The sequence below is a fragment of the Pleurodeles waltl genome, chromosome 8, assembly GCF_031143425.1.
Source record: "Pleurodeles waltl isolate 20211129_DDA chromosome 8, aPleWal1.hap1.20221129, whole genome shotgun sequence".
In the NCBI taxonomy this organism is placed as follows: domain Eukaryota; kingdom Metazoa; phylum Chordata; class Amphibia; order Caudata; family Salamandridae; genus Pleurodeles; species Pleurodeles waltl.
The window spans coordinates 32,240,529-32,262,903 of record NC_090447.1 but is presented as its reverse complement, the minus strand read 5'-3'; positions in this window follow the sequence as shown (position 1 = coordinate 32,262,903).

Genomic DNA, 22,375 nt, shown 5'->3' with positions numbered 1-22,375 from the left:
AGTGGGTGGTTTGCCCACTGCTTGGTCCTGGGGAGTGCAAGGCCACAGTCTCTCAGTTGGGTGGTTTGCCCACTGCTTGGTCCTGGGGAGTGCAAGGCCACAGTCTCTCAAGTGGGTGGTTTGCCCACTGCATGGTCCTGGGGAGTGCAAAGCCACAGTCTCTCTAGTGTATGGCTTCTCCACTGGTTCTGGAGGGGGCATTGTGCCCAGTGTGCTTCATCCTGGGTAGGATGGGGTGAGTGGTTGGCTTATTCCACTAGTTCTGGAGGGGGCATTGTGCCCAATGTGCTTCATCCTTGGAACGATATAGTGAGTGGATGGCTTCTTCCACTCATTCTGGAGGGGGCATTGTGCCCTGTGAGCAGATCTTGGGGAGTGCAAGGTCACAGTCTCTCACCTGGGTGTCAGACCCCACTGGATTTGCAGGGGCCAGGACGCACAACAGGCCATGGAGGCAGGACTACAAACTGTCCGCCGGCGGTGCTGGCTGCGCAGTGGAGGCAGTGGTGGGGGGAGGCTCCAGCCCATCCCTTGCAGCCTTGGATGGCTGAACCACCAGGGTTGGTGGTCGGGGCTCAAAATGAGTCCCAGCACCAGGCCTGCTGTCCTTCCTTCCTGCTGAGGCAGGCCCCTTGCCCTTCACACCTGCAGCTGGTGGTGCCGCCTTGCCCTTCCTAGTTGCAGCTGGTGGTGCCTCCCTGCCCTTCCTTGATGCACCTCGTGCAGGCACCCTGTCAGTGTTGCTGCCTGGTGCCTGGGATCCTCTCCCACCTGCAGTAGCTGTTGACACTACTGGGTCCCTGGACTGGGTGGCTGAGGTGCTTGCCAGGGTTTCTTCACCGGGGGGGGAGGGGTAGGGAAGAGGTCAGTGGTGGAGAGGAAAAGCTTATAAGGGACATTGGGGGGGGAAGAGGGTGAAGGTTGGGAGTGGAGGAAGAAGAAGTGGTTGTAGGAGGTGTCTGTCTGCTGTGTTTGGGTGCAGGTGCATGAGCTGGATGCTGTTGTGAGGTGGATGGCTGTTGGGTATCTGAGTGCCTGCGTTTGTGTACCTTGGGACGAGGGGGCATAGACAGAGTGGGAGAGGACACAGGGGACGTGTGCATGGAAATGAGGTTGGTGACTGCCAGTGAGGGGCTTGTAGTGATAGGAGTGATGGTGGTAGTGGATGAGGATGTAGTGCATGCAGGTGTGAGTGTAGGCATTAATGGGAGGGAGGTGGAGGACGAGGGGGAGGGGACACAGTGGAGGCAGTGGATGTTGGTATGTCTGCACCTGGATGGTGTTTGTGTGAGTGCCTGTGGGATGATGTGTGGTGCTTGTGTTTGTTTGCCTGAACCACTTGTGTGTGTTGTCCTGGGTGCATGCTGGTCTGCCTGTGTGCTTGGGATAGGTTGGGGTTGAGGGGAATGGGATTAGGCAGAGGAGGTTGTAGTGGGGAGGCTAGAAACAGGGACAGTGGCTGCCATCAGGGAGGAGGCTAGAGCCTGGATTGATCTCTGTTGGGCTGCCATGCCAGAGTGAATGCCCTCCAGGAATGCATTTGTTTGTTGCAAATGGGCTGCCAACCCCTGGATAGCATTCACAATGGTTGACTGCCCAACAGAGATGGATCGCAGGAGGTCAATAGCCTCCTTACTCAGGGCAGCAGGTCTAAGTGGGGCAGGGCCTGAGGTGCCTAGGGCGAAGGAGATGCCCACCCTCTTGGGTTAGCGGGCACGGGAAACATGCTGAGGGGCTGCTGGGAGGGCGGTGCTGGTAAGGGGGGGTGGCGGCTGTACCTGTAGTAGGGGTGGGCACAGAGGTGTCCGCCACCACCAGGGAGTTTCCGTCGGAGGAGGTTTCACTGTCAGAACTGTCCCCTCCAGTCTCTGCCGTGGTGTTCCCCTCACCCTCTGTCCCACTGGTGCCCTCACCGTCGGTGGATTCGGCCTCCAGGGCACTGTGGGATGCAGCTCTCCCCATCGCCGGTGCCTCTGCTCCTCCGCCAGATGATGCTAATGCACATAAGGACAGGGTGACAAGGGGACGAGACAAAGGATACCCTTGGTCAATGGCGGCAACAACACCACCGTTGGCGTACACAACACACTCACACACAGGGAACAACCCTACGCACTAGGCAATGCACTACCAGTCACAATGCTAGTCACAGACCCATGGACATGGATACCTAACGCCAACTGCAGCATACCTGAGACCCGCAGACCCTTGCCCAGTAGTAGATGCCTACTAGCTTGTTAAGAGGAGGTTGACATCAGACCCTGCCCAACCTGGGCCCTACCCTGCACTGGCCAGCCTGGCCTAGGGGCACCCATAGGCCCACATTCACAACCCACATGCCACCCCACCACACGCAAGTTGTATATTTGAGAACTGTACTCACCCCCTTGTGGCTGCTGTGATGCCACCAAGTGCCCATCCAGCTCCGGATAGGCCACCGCCAGTATGCGGGCCATCAGGGGGGACAGGCTTTGACGGGCACCCCTTCTTCGTTGGGAGGCCATCCCCAGCTGGGCCTCTGCTGTCTTCCGTTCCCAGGGTCTCAGGTCCTCCCAGCGTTTGCAACAGTGGGTGCTCCACCTGCCGTAGACCCCCAGGGTCCGCACGTCCTTGGCGATGGCACGCCATATACCCTTTTTTTGATGGGCGCTGACCTGCAGAGAAATACACATTGGAAAAGGTATCAGTCAGACTGTCCTGCCTGGCCCACCATAGCCCTCACACCCCCTAATGCACAGACATTGCCCACCATACATGCAGCACACTGCCCAGGGCCCTTACCCCAAACCCCCCTACACAAGGCCCTCACATACAGCATTCCATGCATTCATGCTCCATGCATCATGCTCACAGTGTACTCACCTGTTGGTCTGGAGGCCCATAAAGCATTCGGTACTGGGGTAGGACCCCATCCACCAGTCTCTCCTATTCTGCAGTGGTGAAGGCAGGGGCCCTTTCCCCAGTGACGCAAGCCATGGTTGGTTCCAGACACAGGTCATAGCAGCACTTGCAGTGTAGGTACTCTCCTGTTGAAGGTCAGGTAGCAAGTGAGTGAACAGATAGAAAATGGTGGTCACGTCCACGGCGGTGCATACCATCACCGCCGGCGTACATCACCATTGGCCACAGTAACCCATAGGGCCCAATGGGATCCAATTACTATTTGCATGGCGGTTTCCGAGCGCCTCCCGCAACTGCGCACAACGTCAGCGGAATGACCTCATTTCCACCTGTCCCTCCATACAGGACAGGCGGACGCCATTTCAGGGGGGGGCAGGCCATGGCACCTAACTGCGTCACAGTACACATAGGCACCATTTGGGCCTATACAACAATATTGTGTTACAGTCACAACATGCAATGCAGTGTAGTGTTTGGAAATATGGAATACTGACCAGCAACTCACCATTTGCCCCCTAGATTGCAACCGCTGCAGATGAATAGCAGATAGAGACATCTCCCCGTGTACAGTCCCTTGGTGGACTTGGCAACAATGGAGGGCAGGCACATTATCCTCACCTATAGACTGGACAGGGCCACAATCACAGGGCTGTGTGCCCAATTGGAATATCTGATATCTGCTATCCGTCAGCCCACCGGGATCCCCCTCTTGTGCAAGTCCTATATGTGCTCCATTTCCTGGCAAGTGGCTCCTTCCAAGTGACAGTGGCCTTGGCAGCAGGAATGTCTCAGCCAATGTTCTCAATAGTGCTGACCAGAGTGTTGTCTGCCCTGATTAAACACATGCACAGCTACATCGTTTTCCCCCAGGTGGAGTATTTGGCCACAGTGATAGCTGATTTCAATGCAATGGGACATATACCCAACATAATTGGGGCTATTGATGGTACGCGTATTGCATTTGCACCCCCCTGGAGAAATGAACAAGTGTTCAGAAATCAAAAGAGCTTTCACTCCATGAATGGCGGACCAGTACATCTCCCAGATCAATGCAAAGTATCCTGGGTCTGTGTATGATGCCTTTATCCTGAGGAATAGCAGCATCCCATATGTGATGGCTAACTCCAGAGGCACCGGGTGTGGCTAATAGGTGAGTCCTGGTTCCCACCCAGGGGTTGTTGGTGTATGGGTATGGTGTGGGCCCCAAGGGTTAGTGTGGGTCTAACAGTTGTCCCATGATATTTGCCGGTAACTCTGGTTACCCCAACCTCTCATGGCTACTGACCCCTGTGAGGAATCCCAGGACAAGGGCAGAGGAATGTTACAATGAGGCACATGGACGAACAAGAATAATAATAGAAAGGACATTCGGTCTCCTGAAGGCCAGGTTTCGTTGCCTCCATCTAACAGGTGGATCCCTGTACTACTCACTCAAGAAGGTCTGCCAGATCATTGTGGCATGCTGTATGTTGGACAACCTTGCCTTACATCACCAGGTGCCTATTCTGCAGGAGGATGAGGCTGGAGATCGGCGTGTGGCAGCAGTGGACTCTGTGGAAAGTGAAGATGAGGAGGCAGAGGATGAGGACAACAGAAGTGCAATAATACGACAGTACTTCCAATGACACACAGGTAAGACACTGTAATTACACTTTACATTGACAGTTTTGTATTTGATTTTCCCACTTCTATGGCCACTTACTGTACCCTTTGGCATCTCTATTTGCAGATATTAGTGCCCCACTATCGCGCCTGGTGTGTTGACTGCAGCCAACTACAGGTCATTCCTATGTATACATTACTGTACAGTTGTATTGCAGTGTTTAAAGCTTGTTAAATAAATACATGGTTAAATGATTTGACAGGCTCCATACTTGTATTTATTTGAATGGTGTTTATTTAAGTGCTAATGATTAGAGGGGGATGTGCAATGGGCTGGGGTGATGATGGAGGAATGTCCAGGAAAGAGTCCAGTCTATTTGTATCACAGGTGCATTGTCCCAGGGGGTATAGGAAAGGGAGCAATGGTAGTTCAAGGTGAACAGGGTGACAGAGTGGGACACAAGGGTGACATTCAGGAGAGTCTTATTTCCTGGCAGGGGTCTTGGCAATGTTCCCTGGATCGCAGGGACCATTTGTGGGGTGGTTCTCCTTCTGCAGGGGGTGGGTCGCTGATGGCCTGTTGTTCCTGTGGCAGGGCCTCCTGTCCACTAGCAGCAGCGGAGGTGGAAGGCTGTACATCCCTTTGGTTAGTGTCAGGGGCTCGGTGGTATGCCACTACCTCCCTCATGGTGTTGGCCATGTCTACCAGCACCCCTGCAATGGAGACCAGGGTGGTGTTGATGTCCTTCAAGTCCCATCGTCTCCTGGGAATGGTGGTATGCTTCCAGGCTGTTGGTGAGTGCCTATTGGAGAGTCAGTTCCCTGGGCCTGTCCTCCTCCTGTCGCACACCAGTCCTCCCAGCTTCCCTGTTGTCCTGTGCCTCTGTCCCCTGAACCGTGTGCCCACTGCCACTGACCCCAAGTCCCTGATTGTCCTGTGTTTGTGGGGTGGTCTGGGGTCCCTGTAGTGGTGGACACACTGCTGATTGACGTGTCCTGGGGACAGAGGTATGTGCCCGCTGGGTGGGTACTGTGCTGGTGTTTCCTGAGGGGGGAGGCTCTGTGGTGGTATGGGACTGTGCCTGGGTTACTGACTGTCCGGGGATCCCTGATGGGCCAGGTTGGTCATCCAGATCCTGGCGTCCAGAGCTGCTGTCATCACTGTGGGCCTTTTCTGGGGGTGGACTGGAAGTTGCTGGCACCTCCTCTCCAGTGACGTTGGGTGGGGGACCTGTGGGGATGTAAATGCAGTGTTATTGTTTGTGTGTGTCATCTTGTACATGGGTGTGATGCCCTGTATGGTTGTTATTGTCCTGGCATCTTTGCCTTGTGTGAGTAGTGATTTTGTGAGCTAGGTCAGGGTTCTGCAAAGTCGGTCCTGGAGAGCTGGGTCCATGCCAGATTTTTAGCATATCCACATTTAAAAAAAAGATGTTTCAGAAATCTACAGTTTTCTAAATGTGGATATACTAAAAATCTGGCATGGACACGGCTCTCGAGGAACGACTTTGCATGACCCTGGGCTAGGTGATTCTCTCTAATGTGCATGCTTTAGTGATGGGTGTCCATGCAAGTCTGTGAGGGGTCCATGCATTGGTGTTGCATGCAGGGCTTGGTATTAGGATGAGTGGGTTGTGATGGTGGGGTATGTGGGAGGTGGTGAAGTGATGGGAGTGAGGGTGAGGGTGGGGGTTTGTGATGACATGCAGGAAGGGGGGGTAATAGTAATAGAGATTTGACTTACCAGAGTCCAGTCCTCCTCCTACTCCTTCCAGGCCCTCAGGATGCATGATTGTCAAAACTTGCTCCTCCCATGTTGTTAGTTGTGGGGGAGGAGGTGGGGGTCCTCTGACAGTCCCCTGCACAGCTATTTGGTGTCTTGCTGCTGTGGAACGTACCTTCCCCCATAGGTCGTTCCACCTCTTCCTCATGTCATCCTTTGTTCTGGGGTGTTGTCCCACGGCGTTGACCCTGTCCACGATTCTCTGCCATAGCTCCATCTTCCTAGCAATGGACGTCTGCTGCACCTGTGATCCGAATAGCTGTGGCTCTACCCAGATGATTTCCTCCACCATGACCCTTAGCTCCTCCTCAGAGAACCTGGGGTGTTGTTGCGGTGCCATGGGTGTATTGTGAGTGGTGTGGGTGAGGGTGTGTGGGGTGCTGTGTTGGGGTGTGTGATGTAGGGTGCGTGGATGGTGTATAGGTGATGGTGGTGTGTGTCTGTGGTCTTTTCTGTGGTCTTGCTATCTCTCTTGTGGCACTTGTTTGTTTTGGTAAAGGGTTGTGGGTAATGTGGGTTTGTGTTTTATAGTGGTATGGGTGTGTGGGTGTGGTGTGTGTATGTGTGTCAGGTGTGTGTAGTTTGAATTGTCCAGTGTGGTGTAGTTTTGTTAGGTTGTGTGTATTTTGAGCGTGGCGGTATGTACAGCTAATAGTTTACCACCATTGAATGTTTGCCGTGGTGATTCTTGGGTCATAATGCTGTGGGAGTAGTTCTGTTGGCGTAACTGTGTGGGTTTTGCTACCGCCAGTTTATCACTGACCTTTGGTCTGGTGGACGTGTGTGTGTGGTTGTATAGTGACGGATTGCTATGTGTGGGTCATAATATGGGTGGCAGTAATCCGCTGTGGCAGCGTTATGTTGGCGGCAATCAGCATATTTGTTATCGGTACTTACCGCCAATGTCATAATAAGGGCCCTAGTTTTTGATGTTTAAAGTAGGGGTGGGAGGTGAACTCTGCTCGCAGAGTTTTTCCAACTCTGCGCTCCGCTTAGAGCGCGGAGTACCGAAAAACTCCGCATAGCAGATTTTTTCCTCATTTGCGCTCGCCAACATTAAGTTGACGGGCGAGAAAAATTATACTCAGATAACCTCCAGCCAGATTTCTCAACGCGGACAGTCGCTAATGGTCGCTACCGCTCGCGTTGAGAAAGCTTCCATTCGGGTTGAGGAAGGTGCCACTCGAGTAGAAAAGAAGCCGCGCCCTCTTGCCCTTCGTGTGGTGCCATTCGTGCTGATTTGTCAGTGCGAGTCAAACACTAGGCACTAAAAATCAGCACGGACGGTGTGACCTAACACACTCCTCTGCTTGTAGAACTCCTCGTAGCTCAGCAGAGTTTTTGGTCACAACTCCACCCAGACCTAGTTTGAAGGTGGAAGCATGGTGTTTTTACAGTCATCACCACGAGGTAGAGCCTAGGGGAGAGAGCCAGGGTAGTGATAAATGTTAGTATGATGACAGGAAAGTTACATCTGTACTGTTATGGCAAATAATGAACTATTTTGTGAGCTTAGCTTGCTTCTAAATGAACAAATTACTTAGTTTCAATAATGATTTTCCTGGTGGATACTCTACCTATGCACAGATGCCTCACCTTGTGAATATTCCCCTGGTGTCAGACTGGATCTGAAACTTTAATGCTTTAAAGTGCGGAACTCCTGTGTGCCAGTTGGTGGTGTTCTGCAACTTTGCATCAATGTCACTCTGCTCCGGAAGTGACAAGCAGAGACACATCTAAATACCACCCATGAACTCTCACATCAATTGCTTTCTTAGGATATCCGTGCCCTCAAACACAGAGCCCATCAACACATTGTCATGACCAGTGTGCAGATCTCTAGATTATAGCTTTGAGGTCGAGGAGGGCAGACATAGTGCACCCCAATTTCTACTGCCCTCTCTACCAAGGCGGTTATAGACCGACAGTGATGGCAGCAATAAATCTATAGTTGGGGATACCTGTATCCTTGTACCCGTGGTGGGTGGGGGGCCACTAGCCACCCTCCCGACCAAGTCTGTGCAGTCTTCTTTGCTTGTGGTCCTGTTGCCTTTGTTTACCTGGGATGTGTGTTTGAGAGCCAGTAGTTTCCCTAGGGAAGAATGGTGAGGTGAGCCATTGTGTTTAATGTGAGCTGAGCTTTTCTGCTTGACATTCCAGATCCCCGTGCCCCTCCCTATTCCTTGGAGAAGCTTGGTGGGCTGGGGTAGACACTTGCTCTTATTTGTGATTAGCTGCACTAACTCTGCTAGGAGGGATGATGGTCAATGCCTCCTGGTCTGGAGTTAATTAAAATTCCTCTCTGGGGAATAGCTCAGGCTGATAACAAGAGCCTGTCCGGAAGCACAGGAACTCATCATATGCATGCCTTATACATGCAGTAAGCATGACACAGATAGGCCTCGTGATTGGAGGGGCACCCAGGATTCAAAAGTAGTAGACCCTCTGATTGGATCAGCCTGTCAATCAGAGGTGATGAAAGTCTGGCCTCAGTGGTCAGTGGTTGTTCAAGACTGGTCTTTGGTTGTAACAAGCATCTACAGAAGCTAGCTGTGGGCTCGCAATGTAAAGGGAAGGAAGCTTGCTCACCGCGTCTGAACTTGAGAGTGTTCTCTGTGTTGGATGGATTCTGCTGTGAAGGAATTTGCCAGCTATGAAAGAACAAAAGGGTCAATCAGCAACCTGAATGCAGATGCAGAGGACCAGCTGTTTGTGGGACTTGTCAGGCCGAGCAGCATCAGCTTGGAGGACAAGGAAATTGCAAACAGCTGCTCAAGATAAGGAAGCTTGCAGCACATCAACAGAGGGAGACGAGGAAGCTTGATTCCACCAAGCCTTTGCAGGTGAGGTCACTTCTGCTCAGACCCCTCCGCTGTGCTGTTGGAGCCTCGGATACTTACAGTTGCAATATGTAGCTGTGAAGAGTGTCCTGTGGTATAGGGCCCCTACCTTTCTCTTTGTGATACATTGGGTGTACTAGCACTCTGGCCAGCTAATACCCTCCTACAGCAAGCCAGTGGCTACTGGTCTAGTGGGACTACAGTAAAGTGTGCCAAGACATCAGGCACCTGTGACCAGATCCCTGACACCACCAGAGCGTGTCCTTGCTAAGGATGGGAGGGCACTTCTGTTCTTTGGGTGGTGGGTTCTGGGGTTGATCTGGAACATTTGACTTCACCTCGTATGCTGAAACTACACTATTGCCATACAAGGATTAGTATCATCCTCTAGCGAATGAGAGCAACCCTGTGCAACACGGTCTATAAAATGCAATGATAATTGTGTGTCTACATGCTAACTGTGTTTGTATAGTGCTTCGTGTCTAGGCACTATAATACTGTTTGGGGTCACAACTCTGGCCCAGAGGGTTGTAGAGATGTCTGGGTTTCACTGTTTATCCTAGTTTTATGTGTAGTATATTTCCCTTATGTGTATTAAAGTACTTTTCATTTTAAAAAGTAAAGCACTGGCTGGACATTGATCTTAATAGCTGGTAGTATAGTGAAGCCTGTATTTTGAACGTCTGAACCCACCTCACCTCCTTGAGTAAGCCTTGGACTGCTCTGCCTCGCTAACATGAGAGAGTCAAGTGATGGAGAGGAGTATTTGGTTATCCATTTTTGGGTTTACTAGTACTGAGGCCCAAGACACCAGTGAGGGACACTCCATTTGATGCGATTGGAGTGGGGCAGCCCCTGAGTGCACTGGTGCCCAGGAAACCGGGTTTAAGAGGGAGGCAGGAGGGCGTGTGAGGAAACTGATACTATATAGAGTATCCACAAGGAAGTTCTTCCCGAAGATAAGTAACTTCTTGTGAGAGATACTTCCAACCACAGAATACCTACCTTATGGATATATACAATAGCTGTACCTCTCCAGTTGGTGGGTCTGTGAAATGGCACAGACCGAATCGTCTGGCAGGACCAATGGGGCAGAATGACCCTTTCAACCGACCAGGCTGCCGAAGCAGTAGTGTTTCGTGTATGGTTGTACCGATACTCGCGTAGCCGCCTGACAAATGTCCAGGATAGGCATGCCGCTCGATAATGCAAAGGTAGCAGCTACGGAGCTCGTGAGCCACCAAGCCTTCTGGACGCTGCGTCTCTGCCTGGGCATAGCAGATCTTTATGCAGAGAACAACCCATCAGGGGGGGTTCCTTTGGCTGTGCGTGGTGTGGGGCTGGCTGCAGGGCCTGGTCTTCAGCTAGAAATTGGGGTCTGCGTCTGATGCCCAAACTCCCATTCACCACATGGGGTTGGCAGCAGGAACTGGTGAACAAACCCCGTGGGCACTCACGTTTGACTACATGATTGTACAAGATAATAGGTGTCATTTTGAGTATGGCAGACCTAATTACTTTGTAAAACCAAAACATAAAAAGTGAGCCAGCTGGCTTTACAAAGCGGTCAGCATAGCAACACCTATTTTCTTTGTCAAAAATCACCAATAATTATTATCAAATACATATTTCATTAATTCACACAGTGTAATATCTAATAAAATTGATTGTAATAAAAAATCAAATACATTTTTATTTAAAAAGATCATCAACATATCTTGGAGTCTTTCTTTTAAAAAATATGGGAAGCTCTCATGGGATCATGATTTCAAGGACCTAAGAGACCTACTGTTTTTTGTTAATGTTCCTATAGCCCCCCACAACACTAAAAAAGGTTTGGTGGTATCTCTGACCCTTCTAGAAACAACACCAAGCTAAAAAACATTAAAAGCCCTCGATTGAAGCAGTGAATAATGAATGAGCGGCCCCTGACTTATAGCTCACCATAGCAGAACTTAAAGTGTCAAACCATCTTTAAGCCAGGATTGAAAGGCAGGGCCTATAAAGGTGGGGCGGGGACTTCAGTGACCGGTAGGGTTTGCTATGGTGGGTACAAGGCTATGAGATCATTTAACCAGGGTGGAACATCCAAACTAAAATAAGAGCCACACAGGAGACACAGAGGGTTTAAAATCTATCAGATGCTTCTGAGACTTTCTCAGCTTCTACTGAGCAGGTTTAACAGCTGTTGTCATATGCATTGTGTGAGAAAGTAGCCTCTTTCTAACCTTGTTACCCCCACTTTAGGCCTGTTTGTGAGTGTATGTCAGGGTGTTTTCACTGTCTCACTGGGATCCTGCCAACCAGGGCCCAGTGCTCATAGTGAAAACCCTATGTTTTCAGTATGTTTGTTATGTGTCACTGGGACCCTGCTAGTCAGGACCCCAGTGCTCATAAGTTTGTGGCCTATATGTGTGTGTTCCCTGTGTAGTGCCTAACTGTCACACTGAGGCTCTGCTAATCAGAACCTCAGTGGTTATGCTCTCTCATTTCTTTCAAATTGTCACTAACAGGCTAGTGACCAATTTTACCAATTTACATTGGCTTACTGGAACACCCTTATAATTCCCTAGTATATGGTACTGAGGTACCCAAGGTATTGGGGTTCCAGGAGATCCCTATGGGCTGCAGCATTTCTTTTGCCACCCATAGGGAGCTCTGACAATTCTTACACAGGCCTGCCACTGCAGCCTGAGTGAAATAACGTCCACGTTATTTCACAGCCATTTTACACTGCACTTAAGTAACTTATAAGTCACCTATATGTCTAACCTTTACCTGGTAAAGGTTAGGTGCAAAGTTACTTAGTGTGAGGGCACCCTGGCACTAGCCAAGGTGCCCCCACATTGTTCAGAGCCAATTCCCTGAAGTTTGTGAGTGCGGGGACACCATTACACGCGTGCACTACATATAGGTCACTACCTATATGTAGCTTCACAATGGTAACTCCGAATATGGCCATGTAACATGTCTATGATCATGGAATTGCCCCCTCTATGCCATCCTGGCATAGTTGGCACAATCCCATGATCCCAGTGGTCTGTAGCACAGACCCTGGTACTGCCAAACTGCCCTTCCTGGGGTTTCACTGCAGCTGCTGCTGCTGCCAACCCCTCAGACAGGCATCTGCCCTCCTGGGGTCGAGCCAGGCCTGGCTCAGGATGGCAGAACAAAGGACTTCCTCTGAGAGAGGGTGTTACACCCTCTCCCTTTGGAAAATGGTGTGAAGGCAGGGGAGGAGTAGCCTCCCCCAGCCTCTGGAAATGCTTTGTCGGGCACAGATGTGCCCAATTCTGCATAAGCCAGTCTACACCGGTTCAGGGGACCCCTTAGCCCTGCTCTGGCGCGAAACTGGACAAAGGAAAGGGGAGTGACCACTCCCCTGACCTGCACCTCCCCTGGGAGGTGTCCAGAGCTCCTCCAGTGTGCTCCAGACCTCTGCCATCTTGGAAACAGAGGTGCTGCTGGCACACTGGACTGCTCTGAGTGGCCAGTGCCACCAGGTGACGTCGGAGACTCCTTGTGATAGGCTCCTTCAGGTGTTGCTAGCCTATCCTCTCTCCTAGGTAGCCAAACCCTCTTTTCTGGCTATTTAGGGTCTCTGTCTCTGGGGAAACTTTAGATAACGAATGCAAGAGCTCAGCCGAGTTCCTCTGCATCTCTCTCTTCACCTTCTGATAAGGAATCGACTGCTGACCGCGCTGGAAGCCTGCAAAACTGCAACAAAGTACCTAAGACGACTACTGCAACTCTGTAACGCTGATCCTGCCACCTTTTCGACTGTTTTCCTGTTTGTGCATGCTGTGGGGGTAGTCTGCCTCCTCTCTGCACCAGAAGCTCCGAAGAAATCTCCCGTGGGTCGACGGAATCTTCCCCCTGCAACCGCAGGCACCAAAAAGCTGCATTACCGGTCCCTTGGGTCTCCTCTCAGCACGACGAGCGAGGTCCCTCGAATCCAGCAACTCTGTCCAAGTGGCCCCCACAGTCCAGTGACTCTTCAGTCCAAGTTTGGTGGAGGTAAGTCCTTGCCTCACCTCGCTGGGCTGCATTGCTGGGAACCGCGACTTTTGCAGCTACTCCGGCCCCTGTGCATTTCCGGCGGAAATCCTTTGTGCACAGCCAAGCCTGGGTCCACGGCACTCTAACCTGCATTGCACGACTTTCTAAGTTGGTCTCCGGCGACGTGGGACTCCTTTGTGTAACTTCGGGTGAGCACCGTTTCACGCATCCTCGTAGTGCCTGTTTCTGGCACTTCTCCGGGTGCTACCTGCTGCTGAGAGGGCTCCTTGTCTTGCTCGACGTCCCCTCTCTCTCCTGGTCCAATTTGCGACCTCCTGGTCCCTCCAGGGCCACAGCAGCATCCAAAAACGCTAACCGCACGATTTGCAGCTAGCAATGCTTGTTGGCGTTCTTTCGGCAGGAAAACACTTCTGCACGACTCTCCACGGCGAGAGGGATCCGTCCACCAAAGGGGAAGTCTCTAGCCCTTTTCGTTCCTGCAGAAACCTCTGCTTCTTCTGTGCAGTAGAAGCTTCTTTGCACCCGCAGCTGGCATTTCCTGGGCATCTGCCCATCTCCGACTTGCTTGTGACTTTTGGACTTGGTCCCCTTGTTCCACAGGTACCCTAGATTGGAAATCCACAGTTGTTGCATTGTTGGTTTGTGTCTTTCCTGCATTATTCCTCTAACACGACTTCTTTGTCCTTAGGGGAACTTTAGTGCACTTTGCACTCACTTTTCAGGGTCTTGGGGAGGGTTATTTTTCTAACTCTCACTATTTTCTAATAGTCCCAGCGACCCTCTACAAGGTCACATAGGTTTGGGGTCCATTCGTGGTTCGCATTCCACTTTTGGAGTATATGGTTTGTGTTGCCCCTATCCCTATGTTTCCCCATTGCATCCTATTGTAACTATACATTGTTTGCACTGTTTTCTAAGACTATACTGCATATTTTTGCTATTGTGTATATATATCTTGTGTATATTTCCTATCCTCTCACTGAGGGTACACTCTAAGATACTTTGGCATATTGTCATAAAAATAAAGTACCTTTATTTTTAGTATAACTGTGTATTGTGTTTTCTTATGATATTGTGCATATGACACTAAGTGGTACTGTAGTAACTTCACACGTCTCCTAGTTCAGCCTAAGCTGCTCTGCTAAGCTACCATTATCTATCAGCCTAAGCTGCTAGACACCCTATACACTAATAAGGGATAACTGGGCCTGGTGCAAGGTGCAAGTACCCCTTGGTACTCACTACAAGCCAGCCCAGCCTCCTACACATTGTCGCAGAAGCCACCAGCAAACTTCAAGATAAACACATAAGACTGAGCAATAGAAACAGAGTGAACATTTAGTACAACATAGAAGATAATCAATGAAATAAGGAAAATCTTGATGATTATAAGGGAGAAGGAGGAGGGAGAGAAATAGAGAGGAGGAATATCACTTGGGCCAATAGAAGAAAACGTGTCTTCATAAACTGTAAACTGATACAAACAACTAAAAGACTCTAATAATTAGGCAGTAATAACAATATACAAGTAAACCTTAAAAAATAAGAAACAACAGATAGATAATAAATTGGATGGAGGTGGATGGAGGGTTTCAGACAAAGTACCTTTGGTAGGCGAGGGAGAAGTCACAGTATTATTGAGAACAGAGGACAAAGCTAACCACCTCAATCGAGCATCACGAAAAGGAGAACATTGAGAGAGAGAAATAGTATCCAATGTATGATGAGAACAAATGCAATTCCACCAAGTCCTATATGATAGTGTAGATGAACGTTTCCAATTAAAAGCAATTTGTTGAAAAGCATTTGCTAAAAAATATCAAGTCATTTACAATCGAGGGAGGAGGGGGATTTGCCCTCAGCCCTCACAAACTGCTTTTCTTCATTTTTCAGAGACACAGGAGATGACGAGAATGTCTCCCTTCCTCCTTGACCTGCTCCAGAGAGACAGCTCTGCCCAGCCTTACCTTTTAATCCTCATATCTTCCAGAGGCAGGAGAGGGAGTATGAGGCTCTACATTAGAGCATTGCAATGTTGACAGCATCAGGCTCTTACCAATGTTGATGGCCTGCAGCTGCTCCATTGTCTTCAACGAACCTTTCTACATTCCAGTGTTTTCATTATCTGTATGTTCTTACATTGACAATACTGTAATATTTTTGATAAAACGTTTTTATTGATTTTATATAGAACAGTACAAACAAAACCCAACAGGTCACTGGTACAGTTGGCGCAATTACAATGACACAATAGCACATCGGGTAGGCCCCACTCGCTGGACTATACATCCCCATCCCTGTGATAAGACTAGATTCCTGGCCCCATCCCAGCTTCCCCACACCTTTGTATACTTGGCTGTGCGCCCCCGTGTTTCATTGACCAGTTTCTCCTGCTGAGCACACCAGTCCACCCCACGACGCCACGTGGTAATCGCCGGGCGATCTTCGCCTTCCAGTTCGCTGCAATGTCTCTCTTGGCCACCAAGCAGGCCACCCCCACAAATGTCTGGAGTGCTCTGCTGGGGCCCACCCCATCAAGCACCTCCAAAAGAACTGGCAACGGAGCGACCTGGACCTCCATTTGTATAACTCCTGAGATCTCACTGAGTGCTGCTCTCCAGTAACTGGCTAACTGAGGACCGGAACACACCATGTGAAAGAAGTCTGCACTGGGGCCTGCACAACGGGGACAATCCGCCTGGGGCCATAGGCCAGCTCTATGCAACCTTTCGGGTGTGCGGTATGCTACATGTAGAAAGTATGTCTGCACCACTCGGAGCCGGGTGGTCATGGTCAGAGACCGCGGGGCCATCAATGCCTCTCTCCGCTCGCCATCATCGATCGGGTCCGCCCACCCACCCTCTCCCGGAGCTTGGCAAGCGTTTGGGTTGTGTTAGCGATTCGTGACACCCCTCCCTTACCCAGAGCGCCCATCATAACTTTGGCCTCTATGGGGCTGAATTCAGGGAGATCTGTCCCCGCCTGAATATGCCTCTGTAATGCATGCCTGAGCTGAAGGTATTTGTGAAATTGGGATTCATTAAGCTCAAACTGCTCCTGAAGCTCCTGAAACGATCTCATGTGGGAGCCAGCCCAAACATCCCCTAACTGGGAGATACCTATGAGGTCCCATTTGTGGAAACCCTGAAGTGCTGAGACCTCCACCAGCCACAGACCCTGCCACAGTGGTGTCTGCTGGGTGAGACGGCGTCACCACCCTGTCATCCGCATTGCATCTCCCGACCCCGCCAACACCACCCGAGTCACTTCCGGAACGCTACGCGGCAGGGGGTCACCATACAACATCCCCAACAGGCCAGGAAGGTCCATCTTCGAGAGTTCTAACTGGATTGCGGGATCCGACCAGCCCCCCCCCAACCAGTCGTGAGAGACCAATAGGTGCATCACCAAGTGGTGAAGGCGTAGGTTGGGCATCCCCAATCCCCCTTCGAAGACATCTCCTTGACAGGTACGGAGTGAGAGCCGGGGGCACGAACCGTGCCAGAGGAACCGCCGCACCACGCCTCCATCTAATTAAACCACCTCTTAGGAATATGGTGGGGAAAGTTTTGAAGCATATAGAAGAGCCGAGGAAGCACCATCATTTTATACAATGCAATTTGGCCCAGAATATTGAGGGGTAGTGACCGCCAGCGCTGGAGGTCCTCTTTTACTCTCTTAGTCAAGGGTGCCACATTAAAGGACCAAACTAGCTCAGGTAAGAGTGCTACGTGTACTCCAAGGTACCGGAAACTATTGCGGCGAAAGGGGATATCATGCTGCCAATCATAACTGTCCCTGGTCAGACTCAGTGGGTCCAGGAGAGACTTACTGGGCTTTACTACCAGACCTGACGCCTCTGCGAACAGGCCTAAAAGCTGCAACACCCGAGGCCCGCTGCTAGCTGGATTTGCCAAGAACACAAGCACGTCATCTGCATACAACGCTATGCGGTCCTCCTGCCCAGTGGGCCAGACTCACTCATCAATCAAAGGATCCTCCTCTATCAGCCTCGCCAGCAACTCCATCGCCAGCACAAATAAAAGCAGGGAGAGAGGGCATCCCTGACGAGTCCCCCTCCGGATGGGAAACAGATTCAACACCACCCATTCACCTGCACTCGGGCCGTGGGGTTAGAGTAGAGGAGCCTCAACAATGCCCGAAACCGCAGTCCAAACTTGGCCCTCTCCAGCAGCCCACGGAGATAAGACCAATCCACTTATCAAACACCTTCTTGAAATCGATGAGGAGTGCCAGTGGGGGGGCCAATACAGCCCTGTTAGCCAGAGCTACATGCAGTCGTCTGATACAATGCCTAGTACTCCGAATCGTCATGAAGCCACACTGGTCTGGATGTATTAGTGAGTTGAACGCTTTCCTCAGCCTGGCAGCCAGAATTGTGGAGAAAATCTTAACCTCCGTGTTAAGAAGTGAGATAGGGCAGTACTCCGCGCAACTCCGTGAAAGGGTATTCGTCTTAGGAATTACTACAATAGTTGCCTGATCGAGTCCCGATTAGAATCCCCTGGCCTTCTCTGCCTCCTCAAACATGGCTAGTAAATGAGGGCAAGCACATCCCGGAACTTGCTATAGAACTCAGCCGGGAACCCATCCAGGCCTGGAGTCTTACCCGCCGCCAGTTCAGATATGGCCGCTCCGACTTCCTCCACCCCAATAGGCTCATCCAACTCCTGCCTGTCCGCCACCAAAATTCTCAGGAAGGATACCTCATATAAAAGGGGGTCATTCCTCTCCGCTATGGGACTGGGGCGCTCCTCATACAGTTTCGCATAATAGGAGGCAAAGCTCAGCGCAATCTCGCAGGGTGATCGCGAGACCGCTCCCAATTTGTCAATGACTTCCGGAACAACTCTTCCCGCCATTGGGCCAGTTGCTAGCCAGTGTAGAAGCTCGCCATTTTTGTCTCCCCACCCATAAACCCGGGCCACGGAGGCCCGCCACATGTGCTTCACCGTCTCGAGAGTAACATGTTTAATCTCTTGCCGAGGCAGGATAATCTACCTCGTGATCGCTTCACTTTCGGCCTCAGCAAGGTGGCCCTCCAAGCGCAAATACCCGGGCCTCCAACACTGACACCGCCTGACTGCACGCCCATTCCCAAACACAAAGAAGGTGCTTGGCGTGCCCCTGAAGGGTGGCCTTACATGTAGCCCGAAGCATACCGGGGATGACACCAAGCAGAGGTTAATAGAGAAATATTCTGACAAGCAGCCCTCTGTGGCCTGGGCATATTCACTATCTTGAAGTAACCAGGCGTTGAGCCGCCACACTGGGTGCCGAACTGCATCAGCATCATCCAACCAAAGCAAGAGCAGCGCATTATCCGAGACCCCGTGTGGGAGTAGTTCTACCCCTGAGACCCGGGGTACATCGAGGGCTGGAACCAGAAAGAGATCTATCCTGGCATGGGTGTGGTGCACTGCCGATGTGTGGGTGTACCGCTGCAAACGGAGATGCAATACCCAACAGACATCACAGAGCCCAAGGCCCTCCACCCAGTTAAGCAGCCCTGACAGCTTGAGCCGATGACAAAGGTCCCATGAAGTCAAACTCTGGATTCAGTACAGAATTGAAGACTCCCCTCAAGACAGCCATCCCCGGGAGAAGCCCCGCCACCACACTCCTAAGGGCCGTCAGGAAATTCTGCAGTGCCCCCGGTGGGGCATAAACGCTAAGGATATTGATGGGGTGCCCTCCCACCAGCTCGGAGATCACCACATATTGGCCCTGTGGATCTGAGTGAGAGGTAGTCACCACCATGGGTAATGAACGGTGCAGTAAAATGGCAGTCCCTTTTGAGCCTCTACAAAAGCCTGAATTATAGACCCTATCGTACCCTCCCCTCAGCAGCATGGGACATCTAGTACCAAGCAGATGGGTGTCCTGCACAGGACCACAGACGGAGCAAAGCGGCGGAGGGTGCTGAACACCGATGACCGTTTGATTTTATCGAAGAGCCCATTTACGTTCCAGGATAATACCCGCTTAGCAGATTTGGACATAAGCAAGAGTTAAAGGACCATGTGCCCCACGTACCCACCCGGCATTTCCATTGTGACCTGTCAAGCCCATCCTGAAAAGAAAAACATTGAGTCAACCGCAGTAAAAAAACGCTAAACAACCCCTGAACTCCCCTCAACTGCCCCCTCCCCATACTTCCACCCCAGAAGCATCTGTCACCCCAAACAATAAGTACAAAGTGTCTACAGTAGTTGTGGAGTGGTGGACCCCTCCATTTAGGTCGGAGTTCTGCAATTTGGCCAACCGCCGTCCTTCGCCTCATCCCCAGGAAGGGGCATTCCCCCACACACTCCCAAGTGTACACAGTATAAAGGATCAGAATCAGGAGAGCAAGGGAGATTGGTTTGGGCGCTCCCCCTCAACATCTCAGGTCGTCCTCTTCCCTTTAGGGTCACCCAGTGCAATTTCTCCTCCAGAGGGAGCTAGATCCAGCTGAACATCTTCTGCTGAGTCCCCACAAGGACCACATCTCCTTCTCCGACGGGACCGTGCGTGTCCAAGGCACCCCCACGTCCCCGGCGGCCCGCCCGACCTGCCGCCGACATTGGGTCAAAGATCAGTGGTGCAGTCATCCGCCGGCCCGGCACCGATGGGGGCTCCCATTCAGCCCCTCCAAGTATACAGAGAGTATACAGTCCAGCATCAGGAGAGCAAGAAAGATTGGCTCAAGCGCTCCCCCCCATCATCCGGAACAGATCGTTTTTCCACCAGGCCATCTGACACAGTCTCTCCACCGGTGGGAGTCAGGTCCGACTGTGCGTCCTCCAATGAACCACTGCAGGGGCCGCTCCTTTGCCTTCGACGGGGAGCCAGCCAACCCAGACGTTGGACGACCACCCCCCGGATGGGGGGAACTCCCCCGGTTCACACGGTGTTCCTCTGTGAGCCACTCCCACGCCGCCTCCGGCGAGTCAAAGAAGAAGGTTTTCCCCGCCATCAAAACCTTGAGGCGCACGGGAAAGAGGAGCATGTATGTCAACTGCAGTGCCCGCAGCTTCTGCTTGACTCCTTCGTACGAGCGCCGCCTGGCCTGCACCTCCCTGGTGTAGTCTGAGAATACCACGATCCTGTGGTTATCCCAGTGGAGGTCCGACTGGGCCCTGGCCTCCCGAAGAACAGCATCCCAGTCTCTGAAGCTAAGGAATCTTGCGATCACCGGCCGCCGAGGCCGCCCAGGCGGCGGTCGGGCACCAGGGCCCTGTGGACACACTCAATGGTGAATCCGGGGGACAACCGCAGTTCCGGGACCCACTTCCGAATCCAATGCCCCAGAAAGTCGACCGCCGAGTTTGCCTCTACTCCCTCCGGGAATCCCACGAATCGTAGATTGTTGCACCTGGAGCGATTTTCGGCATCCTCCGCCCTATGGTGTAACCCGCCTGTGCGTGTCTGCAGCTGGGCAACTTGAATTTTGAGTTCTGCAATCTTATCTTCAGCCTGGGAAACCCGGTCCTCAACCTCTTTGATGCGTCCCACTGCCTTCCGGAGGTCCTTACGCAGCAAGCCCACATCTTCTCTCACCTCACTGACCTTGGTCTCAACAGCCAGCTGCGAAGATTGGACGGCCTGAAGGATTGTATTCACCCCATCTGCCGCTCAGGCCTGGGGTCCTGCTTCTCCTGCCGCTCGAGGGGCAGCCTGTCTGGCAAACTGGTCGATGCGCTGCTGTGACGCCGGAGGCTGCTTAGTTGTTTTGTCCTTCCCCATGGCACGCATGGACCCAGGGATGAGGGAACGCCACCAGTTTTTTCTACTATTTCCAACACAAAGGGGGCCTACAGGACCCCCCAGAAGGGCACTCCGGGGGGGGTGTTAGGAACGAAGGCATGCCGGGGTCCACCAGTCTGTTCTCAACAGTCCGCTAGGGCCTCCCTCAGGGCATCTTCAGCCCCTGTAGTCCATCACATCCAGGGCCCCCCAGGCCAACCATCAGCTCCTGAGCACCAGTCGCCGGCTGTCTCCCCTGCCACCGTCGGCCTCAGCGTGGAACTGGTCCTCCGCTGCCTTTCTGGCCTCTCCTCCTGACCTGGGCTGCGGCGCGGGTCCCCAGCCGCAGTCCCGACGGCCTCCGCGCCACTCTTCCTCCTCACCTTCGGGGGGAAAGGGCCCCATCTCCGAGTCACCACCGGGGTCCCCGCCCTGGCCCCAGGCCACAGCGCGGCCACAGTCTGCAGCCCCAAGGGATGCCCCCCGTTGCCAGAAACCACCATTGGCAACCCTCAGGGAGGCGTGGGAGGGAAGGCGGCAGCACCCCAGCCCGGCTACGCAGCTGGCAGATCCGAGCCCCACCCACGGCGGGGACCGGCTCACTCTTCCGAGTTAGGTCCTCCGTTGGTGGCCACAGGGTTGGGGGGCACCGACTCAGTCCACGCCCCACCGGCCCTCGCCAGGCCCTGGGCCGCGACACAGACCTCAGGCCGCAGCCCGGGGGGCCGCAACACCCCTCTTGTTCCTTGCTGCGGGACGTGGTGCAAACCTGGCACGGCGGGCGACGCCCCCAATCTGGGACGCGCCCTCATCTGTGCAGCTGATCGTCTTTCGCCGCTGCTCAAGCCCAGCCGTGGCCCGCCTTCTTCTCCTAGGCCACGCGCGGCTGCCCGCACCAGCCACTGTCGCCGGAACCCGTTCACGGCTCTTCTGCGGGGTCCTGGGGAAAAGTAGGGCCCCCGCCGCTGCACCGCACCTCCTCACAGGCGGGGCCCCCCGCCTGGAGCGAAGTAGGCACCAGGACGGCTTGGCTTATTGGGGCGGATGACGGAAGGATCTGGAGTACTCTTAGAGTGCGACCGCCATCTTGACGCCCTTCATAACGTCCCACAATATTGTAATATTTAATACTCATGTTTTTGCTAAAATACTTTTGTAGAGCAATATTTTTTCCACTGTCTTCTGGTACCACACGAGAAAGGAGGCCCAAATGCACAGTGACAGTACAAACATTTGGTGAAACAGGACACAGGCTCTGATTGTGAGTTGGGGTGTTTAACCCAAGCAATAACTCTGGGTCACATACTCCAAACTGCAATTACGAGTCGCTGGGCTCAGAATTATCTGAGCCTGAAAAGTCAGACCCAATAATTCTGGGCCTACAGGCACAGAGCCTGTTACTTAAGCTGTAGGGGCAGTCCCGGGAGGTGGGGCAGACAGTCTTACCCCTGGACCGGCACAAGCCTGCCTTGCAACCCTC